Here is an 18,193-nt window from a genome sequence, read left to right on the forward strand (position 1 = left end):
TCTTTTCTCCTTCCCTGACCAGGCCGGGAATTTTCCAAATCTTTCAGCTCTGCTTCCTTCTGCTCCAGAAGCTTACTACAAATCCAAACAAAAACAGCTAATAACATACATGTTGCAGCCTGAATGCTTTGTTATTTTGAAGTTTTTCCTGCCAGATAATTTAGTCCCTCACCTTTAGGTGTGGCCTTCTGTGATGTTTTATGGTTCAGTCACTAGGCAGACAAACTCTTTGCCATGGTAACAAGAATAGACCAGTCCAACTTTCAATATAGCCTTCATTAGCATGGCCTTTACTGCCCACATCCCTCTCAGCATTCCACTCACCATCACTTAGCCAATCTTTAAGATGCTTCAGCTCTTCCCTTGTCCCTCTGTCTGAGCCCATACCAGCATCACATATAGTGCCCCATTTATACATTGTAGGCTTTTCCTAGCCTCCAAATTCTTCCAACCTCTGCCCATTAGCCAATTTCAAAGTTGCCTCTATATTTTTAAGTATTATAATGACCCCACTCCTGGTACTAATTTCTGTATTAGTCCATTCTGCATTACTATAACAAAATACCTGAGGCAGGTTAACTTTATAAAGGAAAGGTGTTTATTTTGCTTAGTTTTTCAGGTTCAAGGGCATGGTACTGGCATTGGCTCAGCTCTCGTGGGCTCCCTTCGTTGCAGCATATCATGGTCAGTGCATGTGTGTAAGAAGATCACATCTCAAAACAAGAAGCGAGGGAGCACTGGGTGGGGCAGGCTTGCTCTTTTATCAACTGAGACCATTTCCATGTAGACATCTCCTTAGGAAGAGCCAGCACCATCCAGCCAGCAGGCACAAGATTCTGCAATGAGCAGAATGACCAATAATTTTGCTTCAGAAGAGCTGATGTGGTATTATGGTTTGGATCTGGAGTGTTGCTGAAAGGCGTGGTTCCTAAAGCAGCAGTGTTCAGAGGTGGGGGAGTTGGGAGGTGATTGGATCATGAGGGCTCTGACATCATCTGTGCACAATTTGATAGTGTTAGTGGGAGGTGGTGGGTACCGTTAGGAGGTACGGCCTTGTTGGAGGAAGCAGGTCACTGGGAGTGTGCCCTGGAAGGGTATGACTTGTTCCAACCTTTGCTCCTCCCTCTTTTCCTCTGCTTCCCAGCCACCGTGAGCTGAGTGGCTTTCTTCTGCCACCTCCTTCTGCCATGATGTTCTGCCTCACCTCAGGTCCAGAGCATTGGATCCAGTTGATCAGGGATGATGCTCTGAAATCTAAGCCAAAAATCTACCTTTTCACCTTTAAGTTGTTTATGTCAGATACTTTGATCACAGCAGCAAAAAACTGACTCTCACATGTGGACTTATCTTTATCCCTCTGAAAGTCTCCCCTTGCCTCAACCTCACTGAATATGCCTATGGTCCATCATAGCACATGTGTCCCAGATTATAGTCCCCACTTATTGTGGTTTGGATCTGGAATGTCCCCCCAAAGGATTGTGTGCTGAAGACTCGGTCCCCAGTGCAGCAATATTCACATGTGGGGATTTTAGGAAATGATAAGTTCACGCGGGCTGTGCTGTCATCAGTGGATTAGTCTGTTGATGGGTTCATACTTTGAGTGGACTACTGGGAGGTGGTGGAAACTGCAGGAGGTAGGAGCCAGCTGACCATGGACTGAAACCACTGAAGCCAAGAGCCCAAATATAATTATCCTCCTCTAGGTTGATTTTCCCAGGTGTTTCATCACAGCAATGAAAAGCTGACTACCACACGCTCATCACGGAATACGCTCACTGTTCTTTGGAGCGTCTCTTGTGTTGTCACTTAGGCTGCCCTCTGTACCCTTTATAATATTCTTTATAAAAAACCTGCACACATAGGCGAAACAGTTCCCTAGTTCTGTGAACTATTCTAGGAGAAGATCCCACCCAAGGAAAGGGTTGGGGCATTCCAGTTCATTCCAGCTGGTCAGAAGGACAGGCCACCCGCGAGGCTCACAGCTGGGGTCTGAAATGGAGGACATCTGTGGGACTGAGCCCTTAGCCTGTGGGACCTGAAACTGTCTCCAGGTGTCAGTGTCCTGGAGTCCAGTCAGAAGCCAGCCCAAAACAAAGGTCCATTTGCCATTTGTGGAGCCAAGATGGCACCTCTGACCCACACAGTCCCACAGCCTGCTTGTCAGAATGACTGTCCGAGTAGGAACCGGGAGGCCCAGAGGACACACGGGAAGCAGGCATGGGGCCTTGGGAGCTGGCCAAGGAGCCAGAGGCTGAGCTGGTGTCTGGGTTTTTTCCACTGCTGGGCATCAGTTTCCGCTGGATGCTCTAACAGGTCATTACAGACTCGATGGCCTAAGACAACAGAAATTTATTCTCTGACATATTCTGAGTCCAGGAATCAGAAACGAGGTTTGCTGGAGGGCTGGCCCCTCTGTGGTCTCCCTGTGAGACTCTTCTTTGCCTCTTCCCACTTCTGCTGGCTCCAGGCCTTTCTCTGCTGGTGCCTGCATGATTCCGGTCTCTGCCTCGCCTCCTCTTCTCTCTGTCTGTGTGTCTCTTATCAGGACACTGACACAGGACACAGGGTCCATGTGGATAATCTGGGATGGTCCACCTCAGATCCTTACTTATTCCAGATAAAGTCACATTCTCAAGTTGTGGGTCAGGGTGTGGGCAGCTCTGTTTGGAGGTCACCTTGCAACTCATCTCAGACACCCACAGTGGCTGTATTTATGATTCTTTTCAAGTCGCTTCATTGCTATTCATTGTATTTCATTTTAATCCAATTTACTTCAATCAATATTGATTTTACACCTGCTGTGTTACCAGGCCTGACAAGATTCCAGGGAGAGCTGGCGTGGGTGCCTGCTGGTGAAGGATTTCCACTCTAATGAGGGTGCCATTGTGGGGGAGCTGGTTCCCCCTCTAGGGCTGCAGTGGGGTTTCCAGAATGGTGCAGGGGCTTGAGGAGGGTGGTGGGTGAGGAGGGGCTGTTTTAGGAAACCAGAGGACCAGCCCTGCCCCCAGCAGAGCTTGGTGGTGGTCAGCCCACTGGAGCAGTGAGCCTGCAGTGGAGGATGCTGGGAGAGACACCAGGAGAGGCCCAGACATGGGGCATGCAGTCCCCAGGCCTGCTGGAGGCTGGGCTCTGTGGAGTGGCTGCTTGTTGACACATTGGGTCCTCCCCAGGGAACAAAGGTCGAGGCCCAGCCAAGGCAGGGCTCCCTACCTCTCAGGACCGTGGCCGCTGGTCCTGGCCCCACGTGAAGGAGATAATGTCTGCTTCCCAGGCCTGCTGTTCCTGGGTGCTGTGTTTAGGCGTCTTTCCATTCTTCTCCGTCCCTGAGCCTCTCAGGTTCAGAAAAGGCCTTCCAAGGGGACAGGGCAACACAAGTGCCCTCCCTGCCTCTCCACTCAGTCCCCCCTGAGCGTCGATCAGTCCTTCCCTGGACAGCCAGCTCCGTGTCCCCCATGTCCCCACCACCAGACACTGGGCTCTGGGCCTGATGCACGCTGGCCCCGCCAGAAGCAGCCCGGGGGCTTCCCGCACCTTTCAGGTCCCTGGGCCTCTCTAACTGAGACGGCGTGCTCGGCCCACACTGTGTGACCTGGGTACCGCACACCGTCTGTGCCTCCCTGGGCACAGCTGTAAAATGGGTGTAGTGATGGCTTTTACTCCACTGGGTTTTTTTTTTTTTTAATATTTATATATAAAATAAAATCTGCCCTTTAGCCATTTGCAGGGTGCAGCCCGTCGGCATCCATTGCCATCGCGATGTTGGGGATGGCACCCGCCACCCACTTTCAGCACCTTCCCCAGGCTCACGTGGGGACCCTACCCACCAGGCAGCAAGTCCCGTCCTCTCCCCACAACTGGAACCTCTACCTGCTGCCCGCCCCGTGCCTCGCGCCATCAGCCCTTTCCTGCCGCACGGCATGTCCTCAAGCCGTCCCTGCTGCAGCCGGCGGAGATCCCCTTCCCGTGCGGGCCGCCAGAGCTGCTCCTTGCCTGCTCACGTGGGGGACAGGGAGCTGCTCCCGCTCGGCCCTGGAGAGCGGCGGTAACCGGGCCACACGTCTCTCCCTCCGAGGCTCTGCTTTCGGCTGGGGGCGCCGCCCTGGAGTGGAATCGCTGATCCTGTGCGACACCACGCTTGGAAGTGGCCCGGGCTGCTCCTCGCTCACAGGGCCCTGCGGGAGAGGCGAACCGCCAGCGTCCACCCAGGACTCCGGAGCCGGCGGGTCCCTGAGGACAGGGCTGCCAGCCAGAGCAAGGACCAGGCCCCAGGTCCCGCCGCTTCCAGAGGCAGGGCTGGGAGGCAGCTGGAAGAGTGTTTGCTGGACCTGCAGGAAGCCGGTTGATCCTGCGCTGGGGACAGATGGCAGCCCCCCAGGAAAAGCAGGCACAGCGCAGCTCCCAGGAGCCAGGGGAATCCTTTCCCCAAAAGGGTGGGCCCTGGGGGAAGGGCGGATACTGAACGCTGGGCCCCAGTCTTGACCTTCCCCGTGGCCAATCCATCCTAAATGCAGGCACAGCAAATACTGAAACCCTGGAAACTACCGGTCCCAGAGAAAGTGAGACCCTGGGCGCGAGCCGAGTGCTCATCCCGGACCGGACGCCTATCTCCCCGACCAGGACGGGCTTCGACCTTCACCTCGTGACCTGTACAGCAGCCCGAACTGCCCAAACTGCACTTGCGCGGAACCCAATGATCAAACATCCTCACCGTGCCCTGTAAAACCAGAATCCCCTCTGTCACTGAGGCCTACTTTCACATGCGGAAAATGAGCCCCTGTGGCGCCTCACCACCTCGGGAGCACGTACATTTACTAACCCTACTTGAGAGAAGAGAAAGCCATCACAGAGAGGGTAATTAACTTGCCCAAGGCTACACAGCAAATGAATAGCAGAACCAAGACTTGAATGCTGGCTGGCTCCAGAGCCCACACTCCAACCATGATGAGGAAGCAGGCTCACAAGGGACCTCAAGAGCAGGGAGCTTAATTGCTGGAAGTGGGGAGCAGGGGGAAAAAGATATCTATGCATACCTACGTATAGGGCGGGGTGGGCCGTGCCTGTGCCTGTGTGTGCATCTACATATGCCCGTACATGCAGAAGGCTGGTGGGGTTGCTCAGTCTTTGTTGCTGTGCCAAAGTGCCCAGTGAAATCCAGCCCAGAGGAGGAGAGATGCCCTGTGGCTCACTGTTGCAGAAGTCCCAGTCTGTGGTCAGCTGGCCTCATGGTGCCGGGCCTGTGGCAAGGCAGAGTGTCACGGCGGAGGGGCAGGGCAGGGCAGAGCTGCCTGCCTCGTGGTGGCTGGGAAGCAGGGGAGGCAGGAAGAGGTGGGACCGATGTCCCCTTCCAGGGCATGCCCCCAGGATGGCAGACTCCCCTCAACTAGGCCCGCCACCTCCAGTGTCCACCACCTCCCATGTCCACACCTCCTGATAATGCCGTCAAATTGTGACCCTGTCAATGGATCAATCCACTGCTGAGGTAGGAGCATGACCTCCCTCATGACCCAGTCACCCCAGAGCCCCCGCTCCGCCGCACTGCTGCAGTGGGGACCCCGCCTTCCACAGAGGAGCCCTTGGGCCCGTTGCAGATGCACACCACAGCAGTTGGTGCGTGGGCTGTTTAGGGTGGGGACCTTCAAGCACATCAGAGCAGACTGGGCACCCCCAGGCCTCCCCCACCTCCTCCCCAAAGGCTTTCCTCACCTCGAGAGATGACCCCAAGCCACACGCTCCCCGGTCCACGCCCCTAGGGAGAGCCTCGTCCTTCTTCCCAGTGTCTGTGAACAGTCCCGTGCAGCGTTGGGGCCTGGAAGCGGGACACTGCCAGGGAGCCGGGCCCCCTGCCGCTGAGTGGGGCGAGCGGCCAGGGCCTGGCAGGGCTGGCTCGGCCTCCGTGTCTCCTGGTAGAGAAGTCAGGGCGGAAGGCAGTTAGCGAAGCATCGGGGTTGGGCGCTTACTGAGGGGGTGCACCCAGTCTTCTGGACTCCTTGGCGTAAATGTGCGTTTCCACTCGCGAGACGTTCTCAGGCCATGTGCGTGCGTGGCCACGTGCGGTCAGGGGCCGTCTTGCTGGATGCCGCGGAGCAGACCCTGGCTCTTTGGCTGGTTCTGCAGTTGGCTGGGCTGCTGAGAAACCTGTGTCTCCTACTTGCAAAGTGCTTTCCCGACATTGAGGGTAATGACCACGTCCAAATGCTCCGTCTCTCCTGGGACACAGGGGCACACTGCAGACCGGCCGTAGACGCCCCAGTGAGCACGCGCACCCTGCCAAGCCCTGCAGAGCCCCCCGAGCCAGTCAGTTCTGGGCTCAGGAGGGCGACCTGGAAGCGCTCTGGGACCCGGCCGCTGACCCCTCTCCGGTCTCAGTGCCCCCGCACCCAGGAGGGCCCTGACTCCAGCACCTCCGCTCTCCAGCAGGGGCTCTGCTCTGCTCCTGAGTCCACCACCCCTCGGCCCTCACAGGCAGTGTCCCCGGTGCCCTCTGACGACACACGCGGGAGAGCTGATCCCTGGCCTGCAAGCCCCGCTCTGGGCCCCTGGAAACAGTGCCTACCCTTGTCCGCTAGCCTCTGTGTCCCTGCTCTCCAGATGGGACCCTGGAGGCCTGGGTGACCTGGGGCTGAGGACATGGCGGGCGGCATGTGAGAGTCTGGGCGGCCCCACCTGCGCCTGGAGCCGGGCTCTGCCGTTGGAATGTAGCGATGCCACCTTGCCTGTGAGCCTCCGTCTTCCACTGAAGGACGGCCGCAGTGACCTTCCCCAGGTTGGGACTGAAGTGCCCAGCTCACTGCACGGTGCCGAGGAGGAGCGGGCCCTGCTGCACAGAGAAGGCGGAGGTGGCCCAGCACCAAGAAGGGTGAGGACGCAGGGTGGCGGCTGGGTCCCCATCACACCCTTGCTGTACGTCCTCTGGCGCAAAGCCTCTGAGCCTCCTTGCTTCTCAGCCTCTGAGCCTCCTTGCTTCTCAGTAACTTGGGCCATCGTGGCTCCTCCCCTGGGTCTGAGGACAGGCGATGACCACAGAGTGCCTGGCTCGAGGCAGCTCTGCCCAAGTGCTGCCCAGACGACGGGCCAGCAGGTCGTGTGCTGCAGTGGCCCCTGGTGCCCCTCCTTCGGGCACCTTTCTGTCCTGCTGAGGAATCTTGCCCAAGTCCCGTGGACTTCCCCGGCAGGCAGGGGAATGACCTCGGCGCCTCGTGACCAAGGTCGCTCTGTCTCAGCTCACAGGAGCAGGCCGGGCCCCTTGCGCGTGACTGGAGTCCAAATGCTGATTTTACGGTTTAAAGACCCTAATTTATTGTGTGCGAGGCAGTAACACCGCAGGACACTGCAGAGGGGGAGGACCTGCCTGGGAAGTGCAGGGAGAACCGCAGTGGGGGAGGCCAGGGGAGGCCAGGGGAGGCTGGGCTTTGACCACAGGACCACTATGCCACTGGCCATGCCCTCCTCCCCTCCACAGGGATTCACCTTCCCCCCAGCTGGGACCTTCGAGCTCTGTACAGTTGTCACCTTCTCCGTGACACGTCTTTGTCCACACCCCTTACGGCCCAACTTGAAGAGGAAAGGATCAACAGGTCAAAACCCACTTTCACTGCTTGTGGCTGAGTGGCCTTGGCTGAGTGGCCTCACCTTCTGAGTCACTTTCTTCTTCCTTCAATTGGGAATGGCACTACTTTCTGCAAAGGGACACTGAAAGCATTTGTGCGGTTCCTCCTGGGTCTCTGGCCCACGGCCTAGGTCATCGCCCATTCCACGTGAGCTGTGCGCCCGCCGCTGGCACAGGGGACCCCAGGTCAAGATTCAGCCAGTGCCAGCTTTGTGTCCCCAGTGCACCAGCTCCTGGAGCTGCCCAGTAAGTGCCCGCTGACGAAGTAGCTGCCCCGAGGGACTCACGACCTTCAGCACAAGCCCCTCCTGCACACGGTTGTCACAGTCCTTCAGCCAGAAGCAGCGACATCAAAGACAAGTGTGGGCCAGGAAGGTCAAGACGCGGACGACCCTGGTGAGAGGAGCGTGCGCTGGGCCACCGCAGCAGTGGGGCCAGACCCGGTAAAGGCAGGGAGGGCCACCGCAGCTCCGGGCTCCGTCCCCGAGGGGCCACAGCTGAGCTCACATGCGGGGCCGGCAGGGGCTGGCACCTGGCTCGGGAGGGGATGTGGAGGCCAGGAGGTGGGCACAGGAAGCAGAGCCTGGAGGGGCTGGGCTGACGGCCCTCAGACCTGTCCTCACACTAATCCTGGAGCCTCCGAATGCGACCTTCTCTGGCGGAAGGGTCTTTGCAGACCTGAAGGTTAAGGCCCTCCAGGCGAGAGGACCCTGGATTACCAGGTGGGCCTCAACCCAGCCACAAGTGCCCTCGTGCAGGATGGGAGGTGAGCAGGAGCCGTGAAGACGGAGGTGGAGGCTGGAGCCCCGTGGCCATGAACCAAGGAGGCCAGAGCTGGAAGAGGCGGGGAGGGCACCTGGAGCCGGAGGAGGACTCAGCCCTGCCCCCCTGGACCCTGGACTTCCTGCCTTCGGAACTGCGAGAGGATAAACTTCTGATGCGTTAAAGCACCCAGTTTGTGGTGTGTGTGGTGGCAGCCACAGAAAAGGAACGGTGAGCTTTGTGACTTGGTGAATGCCTACCCGTCGAACACGGGCTCACTCCCTTGGGGGCGCCCGACTTAAGGATCACCTGGAGGATTTAGTGGAAGCTCATGAAGCTGCCAGTCTATAAACCCAAGATGACAGGATTCTGGCAGTGTCCCTCGGTCAGCTGTCCCTTTGGACAGCAGCTAGAAGCATTCAGTACAAAGGAGGTGCTCAGCTAACCTGGGGACACACGCCCAGAGGGAGGAGAGATGACCCATTACCTGGTGCCGTTGGGACTGAGCTCTTGAAAGCAAGAGTGGTGTTCATGCCGGGCTCTGGGGGATGCAGAGAAGCGCCTGTCCGTAAGATGGGGCTCTGGGGCCTGAGGCAACCCGAGATGACCAGATAAGAAGAGGCGCGGAGATGGGGCGGGAGGGAAAGGCGGCTTTGGGAGGGGCAGAGGGAGCCTTCTGGGCAGGGGTGTAGGGTGAGTTATGTACCCAATGAGTACGGAGCCATCTGCGCTGCTCAGTCACCAAGGGGCATCTCTGCTGCGTCCCCTCACCACTGAGATTTTGATGAGACAGCTGAACACACCCTGCCCTGTATTAACCCTGCTCTCAGCTTCTGTGAACCTGACCCCCAACCTCTGCTGCACCCGCATGCACCGTTCTGCCTCGGCCCAGCAGCCCAGTAAACCTGGCCACCTCTCATGTCCCCCTGCCTCGTCACCCCGACCTGGTGGGCACACTTTGCAAATACAAACCAGTCCAGAAACCAACACGTCCTTTACCCGAGGCCACTCTGCACCCACCCGGATCACCCAGGCCACGCGTGAGACCATCAGAGACGGTCCTATGCCCCGAAGTCAGCAAAACTCCTCCCAACCAGCCGGAGCTCAGTGTGGGCCCTGCCTGGCTGCTCTCCCCTGCAGTCAGGGCTCTTGCCCTTGGTTCCCCTGCCCTCTGCCGCCTGCGTTCTGCTAGCAGGTCCTGCATCCCCCTGCAGAGGACAGGGCTGGCTCAGCGTTTGGTGTGGACACTCCTGATGAGTCTCAACTGCCAGGCTCGGGAGCTGCCGTGCATCTCCGAGGGCCTGGCATGTGTCCCTGGCTCAGTGAGACCCACGCACTTCTTGCTCCTGAGCCCACCAGCTCCTGGGTTCCCAGGCCCCACCATCCACTGGGAAAGCCTCCTGCTGGGTGCCTCGGTATTCCGAGCTTTGTTTGCCTTTCTTCCTCGCTGGCTCAGAGTGCAAGTGGGTAAATCCTTTCTTTTTTTTTTTAATTCCTAAGCCCCCCTGACCCTTCCTGTCTAGCCTCCCTGACATGGGTGAAGCCATTGTCAGCCATGAGCCCTTGGACCTGAAAAGGCCCATCCACTCTCAGAGTCCTTGAGGGCTGGCTGGGGCCTACAGGGAACCTCTGTGGACATCAGTGTCCTCACCTGTAGCTTGGGCACCCTGACATCCTCATAGAATGGGGGTAAGTCGGGGGTGATCTAACCAGCACTGAGCACAGCCCCTGCCCATCGGTGCTCAGTGCGGGCTGAGGCCTCACCGCTGCTCAGGGAAGCGACCACGCTTCCTCCGCGTCCCTGGTACACGAAGTGCTGGCTCCTTATCCTTCCAAACGGGTGGGGAGCCCTGGGGGTGGTTCAGGAGCAGTAAGGACCCTGAGGTGAGGAGGCAGCACCCTCCACACCTCCACCTCCACCTCCACCACCTCCATCACCTCCATCACCTCCATCACCTCCACCACCTCCACCTCCACCACCTCCACCTCCACCACCTCCATCACCTCCACCACCTCCACCTCCACCACCTCCACCTCCACCACCTCCACCACCTCCACCTCCACCACCTCCACCTCCATCACCTCCACCTCCACCCCCTCCACCTGCTCATAGGCCCCCTCTCCAGGTACATCACGCTGGGGGGTGGGCTTCCACCAATGAGATTTGGAAGGACACAGGCGTGCACTCGGCCACCCAGGGAAGGCCAAGCGTGTCCGCCCCTACTCTCCACATCCACACCTCAGGCAGGAGCGGGACTTGGGGTGGGACTAAGCTCAGGACCAGAGGAGGCGTCCTGGATGGCAGGTGAGCCTGGTGTCACTTTGAGAAAGAGCGGGAGGTTGGCGGAGGAAAGGGCCACTTGGCTGGGAATGGGACTCGGAGGGATGGGTTCTGAAGGCAGAGAAGGGGCCACACGCTGAGAACCATGGTGGCCTCCAGAGGGGAAAGGAGCCGGGGAGCCCGCCCGGGGACACGCTGCCCAGGAGTGACCTGAGGTTCCAGCTCTGCAACCATCGCAGGGCAGGTCCTGTTGTCCTCTGCCCCTCGGCGTGTGGTCATCTGTTACAGCCACCATAGGAAACAGAGAGAAAGCCCCCGACGTCAGCGGCTTCATCGAGAGTCGGGTCTGAGTCTGGGGGAGGTGGACACCAATCTGGAGTCTGCCCCAGGAAGTGCTTCCGGCTCCCAGCCACCCTCTCCTAGCTGGGCCCTGTCCTCCTGGTCCACGGTGGTACCCATGGGACAGGTGGCAGGAGGGACGAAGGGACGATGAAGATGGGGCAGGACTCTGGCCGGACTGTCCCCTGCGGAGGATCACTAGACGCCCTCACTCAGTTCTGCTCTTTTCCTACTTGCGGTGTGGTTTTTACGAAGCGCAGACACGGGCTGCAGGGAAAGTTTTCCCATTGTTTTAGGATTTGCTTTTGGTTACTCGTGCTAGTAGAGTGTATTCTGACACATGGTACACACAGGAGCAGGGCCTCCCAATCTTGTGGTGGTGTGTGGCGCGGGGTTTCACTGGTCGTGTGTTCATATAGAATGTGGGGAAGTGACGTCTGATTCATTCTATGTCTTTACCGTTCCCATCCCCAACCCTTCCCAGGAATTTTTACTATATGGAAGAAGGAAAGAACCAAAGATGGGGGCCAACGAGCGTCTCCACCACGATTAACAGGTCTGAGTCTCTGTCGCGGATGGTGCTCAGTTGCAAGGGACAGAATTCTGTCCCAGCTGGGCATAAGGAAGACGGCTTTGCTTTCCCTTAGAGCAAGAAGTGCCTGGTTGCTGGTACAGTGCAGGCGCTCAAAGATGATCATGATTTGTTTGTTTTGATATTTATTTTTGTACTGGAGATTGAAGCCAGGGGTGCTTTACCACTGAGCCACATCCCTAATACTTTTTGAGACAGGGTCGTCCTAGGTTGCTGAGGGTCTCACTAAGTTACCCAGGCTGGTCTTGAATTTGTGATCCCAGACTCCTGAGTCACTGGGATTATAGGCAGGTGCCGCCAGGCCTAGCAGATGACCGCACTTTGAAGGCTGGTTTCACCCTTGAGTTTGTAGCCTCATGGACTGAAGAAGGCTGCTGTGGCTCCAAACATCATTTTTGTATTTAAGGCAGAAGGAAGTGTGAACAGTTCTGCTAGTCTTGAGCTTTCCCATAGACACCCCCCAAACAGATAGTGCTCACTGGCTGGGACTGGGTCTCATGGTCCCCTAATCTGCAGTGGGTGGGCTGGAAAAATTAAGTAGCTTCCCAGCCTATTAGATAACAAACAGAGTCCCTTAGACTGCTAATTCCACAACACCAGCTCCGTTCCTGGGGACTCCCCCACCCATGGTTGCTGCCAAACCCCTGCGGACATATCCTCATCCCAGTGCCCTCATCCCTGTGAAAGGCCTGGAATCCAAGCGTCCTGCGGACGAGGGGCCAGTCCTCCAGGTTGGTCCCAGCCCCTTGGTTCTGTGATCTGAAAGAGAGAAGGGAACGCGCCCCCCACCCCAGGCTGATGGGGAAGGCCAGGCAAGGAGAGCCTGAGCGGCTCAGGCTGCTGCTCAGCCACTGGAAGGCGGGAGGTCCCATGCCTCCTCCACCCTGTCCTGTCTTCTACCTACAACAAAAACCAGCCCTGGACAAAGCGCTGGGCGCACCTTGTCAGGAAGGTCTCCGCTCAGTTCGCCTGTTAGATCTCAGGAAGGGGACTCCGCCCTCCAGTCTGAATGCTGGGCCCGTGTGGTCGGGTGACAGCGTGGGGCTGCACTGGCTTCGGGGCAGGCGGTTCTGGGTTCGAATCTGTAACTAGGTGACAGCCTCCTCATCTGTAAAATGGGGTGAAGATCCTGAACTTAAAGGCTTTTGTGGGGTTTCACGAGTATCCCCAGCACAACACTTGAAGCACAGGGGGCCCCAGACCCACGCCGGCTCTCTCACTGGGACGTCGGCGGGGGGAGCAGCACACCCCCCACCCGGAGGCGCAGGCTCCAGCAGAGAGGGCTCCGTGTGGCTGCCGCTCTGCTCCAGCTGGACGTCTCCCTGGCCCCAGGCCCGCAGGCTTCTGGCTAAAGGTGACCTAATTATCACTAAAGCTCCCGAGATGAGGGCTGAGACATCGCCTCCCTGAGCAGGCTCAGAAGGAGCAGATAATGGGACAATAAAATTAATCTTGTAGAAAAACACAATTAGCAGTATCATTTATAAATCTCCTCTCCCGGGCGGCAGAGGCGGGCGCCCCTGGAGCACGGCCGCTCTCCGCGCTGTCGCCCGTTGCCCGGGTGGGGATGGATGGATGGAGCACTGGGCAGGGAGAACGGTTCCATCTCACACACAGGGCTACTCTGGGAGTAAAAAGCAGTCCTCAGAAGTCAAATGACCCAGGGGACAAAGCAGCAGGCGAGGTCCCAGCCCCTTCAGGCCTGCCCGTCTCCAGTGGCCTCACTCACGGTGAGCACCACTCCCCAGAGCCAGCGCCAGGCCAGGGGAGCCGCAGGAGCCGCCGCCGGAGCTCAGGGGGCGCAGTGGAGCTGGCAGCACCGAGAACCGCAGGCAGACAGGCCAAGCCTGTCTTGACCTTGAGCAAGCGCCCGAGCCTCAGTTTCCCTAAAGCCACTGGTGCTGGGCGGGGGCAGCAAGACTACGAGAGACGGTCTGTGACAGTCTGCGGCGAGCCCGGCTCAGGACCAGCCGCGGGCTCGGTGTCTGCAGGTTTCCGAGCTGTCCAGTCCCCCTCATCCTGGCCCCTCTCTCAGCTCCCACCTCTGCCAGGGCTCCACTCTCCTTACCCTTAACCATCTTAAAAAACCGAGGCTTAATAATCCACACGCCCTAAAACGCAGCCTTTGGAGGCCCTCGTTCACGGGTTTCCCACGCAGACAGGCACGAGCCACCAACGCTGCCAGGGCTAGGCGCTTCTTCGCCCCCAGGAAAGCGCATCCTCGCCGGCAGAGCCTCCCATGCCCCGTGCCCCCAGCCCTGGGGATCAGCCAGCCTCACTTCTGCCTCCATGGCCTTCTCTCTGCTGGACATTTCCTAGGAACAGAATTGACACTGGGCTTTTGCGTCCGGCTCCTTCCACGGAGCGTGTTTTCGAGGTTAGTCCTGCGGTGGCATCGGAGCTGCCTCTCGTTCCACAGCTGACCCGATTCCATCGCACGGACAGGCACAGAGGTTGACCCACCCATTTGGTGGTGGGCATTTGGGTCATTTCCACTTTGGGGCTCTTAGGATTCAATGGTGCTATTCACTCTCTGTTCCATGAAGCCTTGTGTGAACACACACCTTGATCCTCTACAGTGCACACCTGGGGCAGAACTTGCTGACCACATGTCAGGCCTACGCTCAGCCTTGTGAGGGGCCGCCACGCTGGTTTCCACCGGGCTGCCCCACGTCCCGGCCCAGTGAGGACACTGACAGTTCCAGTTTCCGCACGTCATTATTGACACTACCAGCTGGTGTTTTGGTCCATGGGGATCTCCATGCCTCTCCCTCCTGTCCATCTCGTGGCCTTCCCCATTCTGCTGAGACCAGGGGACCACCAAGTGTCGAATTCCACCTGGAAGCCCGGCACCTTGGGATCCCAGTTTCCAGGTCCCCCCAGGGTAAACTTCTTGTCCTTTTCTTGAGTACCTGCAAAGCTTTCTGCCCTGTTTGGTAACCTGAGAAGTATGCCAGACATGGCCAGGGACATGGGCTCACGCCCTGGTGTGCTCCTCCGCATCCCACTGCAAAAAGAGGTAACGGAACAGATGTGGTCTCAAGCTCAAGTGCTGCAGGGCCAGGCAGGGAGGAAGCCTAGGGTGAGTGGGGCAGACACCCACCCAAGGCAGGCAAGGGGCAGCGGGCAGGAGGGGCAGCTGCTATCCTTAGGCAGCTGGGGTTTGCCACATGGCAATGTCTTTGTCGTCAGATTTCTTAAAAAAAAAAAAAAAAAAATTTCCAGTAAAGGCAATTTTAAAGAATTCAAACAAGTACAGCTTGGCCGGCAGAATTCTAGTTTGCAAACCTGGAACTGGTGATTCTGAAACTCAAGTGTGCACCAGAATTTCCCAGCGGGCTTGTTAAAAGATAACAGTTCTGACTGAGCAGGTCTGAGGCGGGGCCTGAGAATCTGCGTTTCTCAAGTTCCCAGGAAAGGCTGCCGCTGGTCCAGGGACCACTCCTGGAGAACGTCAGCCGTGGACTGATAATGCTCATCGAGTCCTCGCCCCTTCTAACACAGGCGGGTGACTCGAAAATGCAAAACAGAGGCCTGTGCTCATGGAGAAGCAGCACGGTCCCTGGACAGCCTGGGGACACAGCAAGCCGCGGTCCCGTCCTGTGCAGGCACCAGCTGAGGACAGCAGGACTGAGCCAGCCACACCTCCCTCTCCTGAGCTTTCATCATGAAACTCACTCCTGTGCCAGCGCCTGGAAAACTCAAAACAGTGCAAATGCTACCGGAACATGGAATATGTTAAAATATAACGTGAAAGCGTCAAAAGTGTAGAAGCTATTTGGGTCTCAGAGCCTCTGGATTGTCTCCTGAGACTATCGCAACAAGTTACCATGAGCTGCGCAGTTTAAATCGACACCAATCTGTTCTCTTAAAGCTCTGGAAGCTGAGTCCAAAGTCACGGTGTCACAGGCCATGCTTTCTCAGCAGCTCTGGGAAGAATCTGCCCTTTCCTGGCTTCTGGCGGCTCCCAGAAACCCTTGGCAGTCCTTGGCTCCTGGGGGTGTCACTCCAGTCTCTGCCTCTGCCATGGCCTTCCGTGTGGTGCGTCTCCCTCTGTTCCTTCTTATGAGGACACCAGTCGTTGGGTTCAGGGCCCCCCAAATCCAGGATGATCTTATCTCAAGATCCTTACCTTTTATACCTGCAAAGACTAATTTCCAAATGAGCTCACATTCTGAGGTTCCAGGTGGCACAAATTTTGGAGGGACGCCATTCAACCCACTGTATCCTCCTTACTGCCTTCTTCAGATGTGCGTCTAGCAAGTCTGACAGTCCGTCGTCTGTGCTTGTAGCAGATTGGAAAACACACACCAGGCAGAGGTGGTGGAGCAGCGAAGACTCTTGTGCCCTGATAGGGCAGAGGTCATGGGGGCAACAGGAGCAGACCCCAACAGTAACCAGGCCCCACAGCCTGGGGACATTCCGTGTGGGTGAGGGCCCAGCCCCTGCACCTGGCCCAGCTTGGGAGCTGGGTGCTCACAAAGCGAATCGATTCTCCAAGAAGTGCTCAAATTCTCTTCAAGGTCCTGTGTCTCGGAAGGCAGGACAACGCGCCTTGCATTTTAGAATGACTCTGTTCTAAAAGGAGAAAAAGTAAACTACATGGATCAAAATGCAATTGCTGGAAAGTCTGCTCCCAAGAAACCGACCCTGTTCCGCAGCTGGGCCTGAGAAACGAGGGGGGTCTGCCTGACAGAAGGTCGTGCACTATGGACGTTGGAAAGAAATGATCTCACCAGAATTCCAAGGACAACTTCAGGCCCTGGATCAGGGCTGTCCAGGGACGGGTGGGGGGCTCATTCCCTCCAGAGCAACCACGAAGGCCCCGGCCTCAGCTGTCCAGGGAGACGCTGGGGATGGAAAAGCCCCATGAGGTCATCCTGAGCCGCCCACAATGCAGCTCTGCCTGGGCCCTGAACCTCCAGCTTGCTCTGGGGACCCTGCACTCTCTGCACGCTCCAGGGACCCTGGCTCACCAAGCATGGAATGAATGGCATCCTCCATCCTCGGGCCTTTAAATATCCGTAATTAATCAAGGGTCGGGTGGTATCGTTTTTATTAGAACCTGGCCTTTCTGTGGTTCTTGACTTTGGCAATGTGCTTTTATAATCATTTACCGGCTAAATAATTTAAAACGAGTTATTGCAACAAGTTGGAAACCAGAACTCAGCTGCTGAGGTGATGCTGGGATGCTCAGGAGCGAGGCGGGAGGAGCCCAGAGTGCCGCGCCCTACGGTCCCTACAACGCATCCCAGGCCAGGGCAGGCGCTGTGGACCTGGCTCGCCCTCGGGCGTGGCGGCTCTGAGGTCTCTGCGGCCGTGGTTCCTGGAGCCGTGCACAACACAAGAGGGGGCTCTCCGGCTGGGGGCAGCCTCTCCTTCAGCCCCAACACCCCTCTTATGGGAGGCAAACGAGGTCTGGGAGGGAGGGCTTGCTCTCCCAGGGTGGGGGCACCTACTCAGGTTCAGGGGGACTCTCCTCCCCCATTGGGGGAACTTAAGAGTCAAGAAGGGGCCAGCCACTGAGCATAAGGCAGGTGGCGGCTGGGGAGGGGGCTGGGCTGCACCTCTGGTTGGAACTCACAGGGGACCAATTCTTGAAGCGTCTGCTCTTCTCCCTTCTGCTAACACCTCTGCCAGCACAGCCTTAATGACCTCCTGTCCCCCAGGCCTCGGTGACCTCACCTGGGACGCGGTGTCATTGCAGAGCCCACCTGCAGTGTGGACTGAGCGGCATGTGGCAGGCACGTGGCACTGTCGGCTCGCTGCGCGGTAGCTGTCCTTAGCCGCCGCATCAGCTATTGTTGTCCCTTATCTGCAAAATGGGGATGACAGTATCTGCCCTTCCCCTGCAGGATTTTTGTGAAGCTAATGAAAAAAGAAACTAAAAAGCAATCCAGGGCAATGGAACCACTGCCACTGCGTCACTGTCACCATCCCCCCTTCCCTGGAGGAGGGAGGGTTCCTGAGAGGGGTCCTTGGGAGAGACTGGGCTCCAACGTGCTGGGCGCAGAGAAGGCTTCCGGTGGCTGGAGCTCGGGGGTGCAGGAGGGGAGGGGAGAGGAGCTGGGAAGAAGTGGGCTGTCCTGGGGGGGGGGCCCAGGGACAGGGCTGGCCTGGTTGGCCAGGGGCACAGCTGTCCACTGAAACCAGCTATAGTCCCCATGGGCATCTGGTGTCCTAGGGAGAGGGTTGGGGGCCAGGGCAGATGCCCTGCACAGCACCATTTGGGCACCTGGGGCAGGGAGGGTGGGAGTGGGCAGCAGGACTCTGGCTTTCTGTGATGGGTGACTTCAGGTGCCAGCCTGGCTGGATCATGGAACATGGAACACCCAGGGATGGGAGTGTTCTTCCAGTCTGGGAGTGTCTGAGGAGAGGGACCTGTGGATCCGACCTGCGACCTGCGAGGGGGAGGATTTGCCCTCAGCTGATGGCGCCTCCAGTGTGCTGGGGCCCAGAGCACATCCAGAAAGAGGGAAGACTTTCCCCTTCGGGGGCGGGGCACTCTCCTTCTCCTGCCCTTGGACGTCAGAGCTCCGTTGGTCTGACCTTGGACTTCAGGATTGCCCCTGCAGCACCCGGTTCTCAGGCCTTTGGCCTCAGACTGGGAGTC

The sequence above is a fragment of the Sciurus vulgaris genome (genome assembly GCF_902686455.1).
Source record: "Sciurus vulgaris genome assembly, chromosome: 9".
NCBI classification, from domain to species: domain Eukaryota; kingdom Metazoa; phylum Chordata; class Mammalia; order Rodentia; family Sciuridae; genus Sciurus; species Sciurus vulgaris.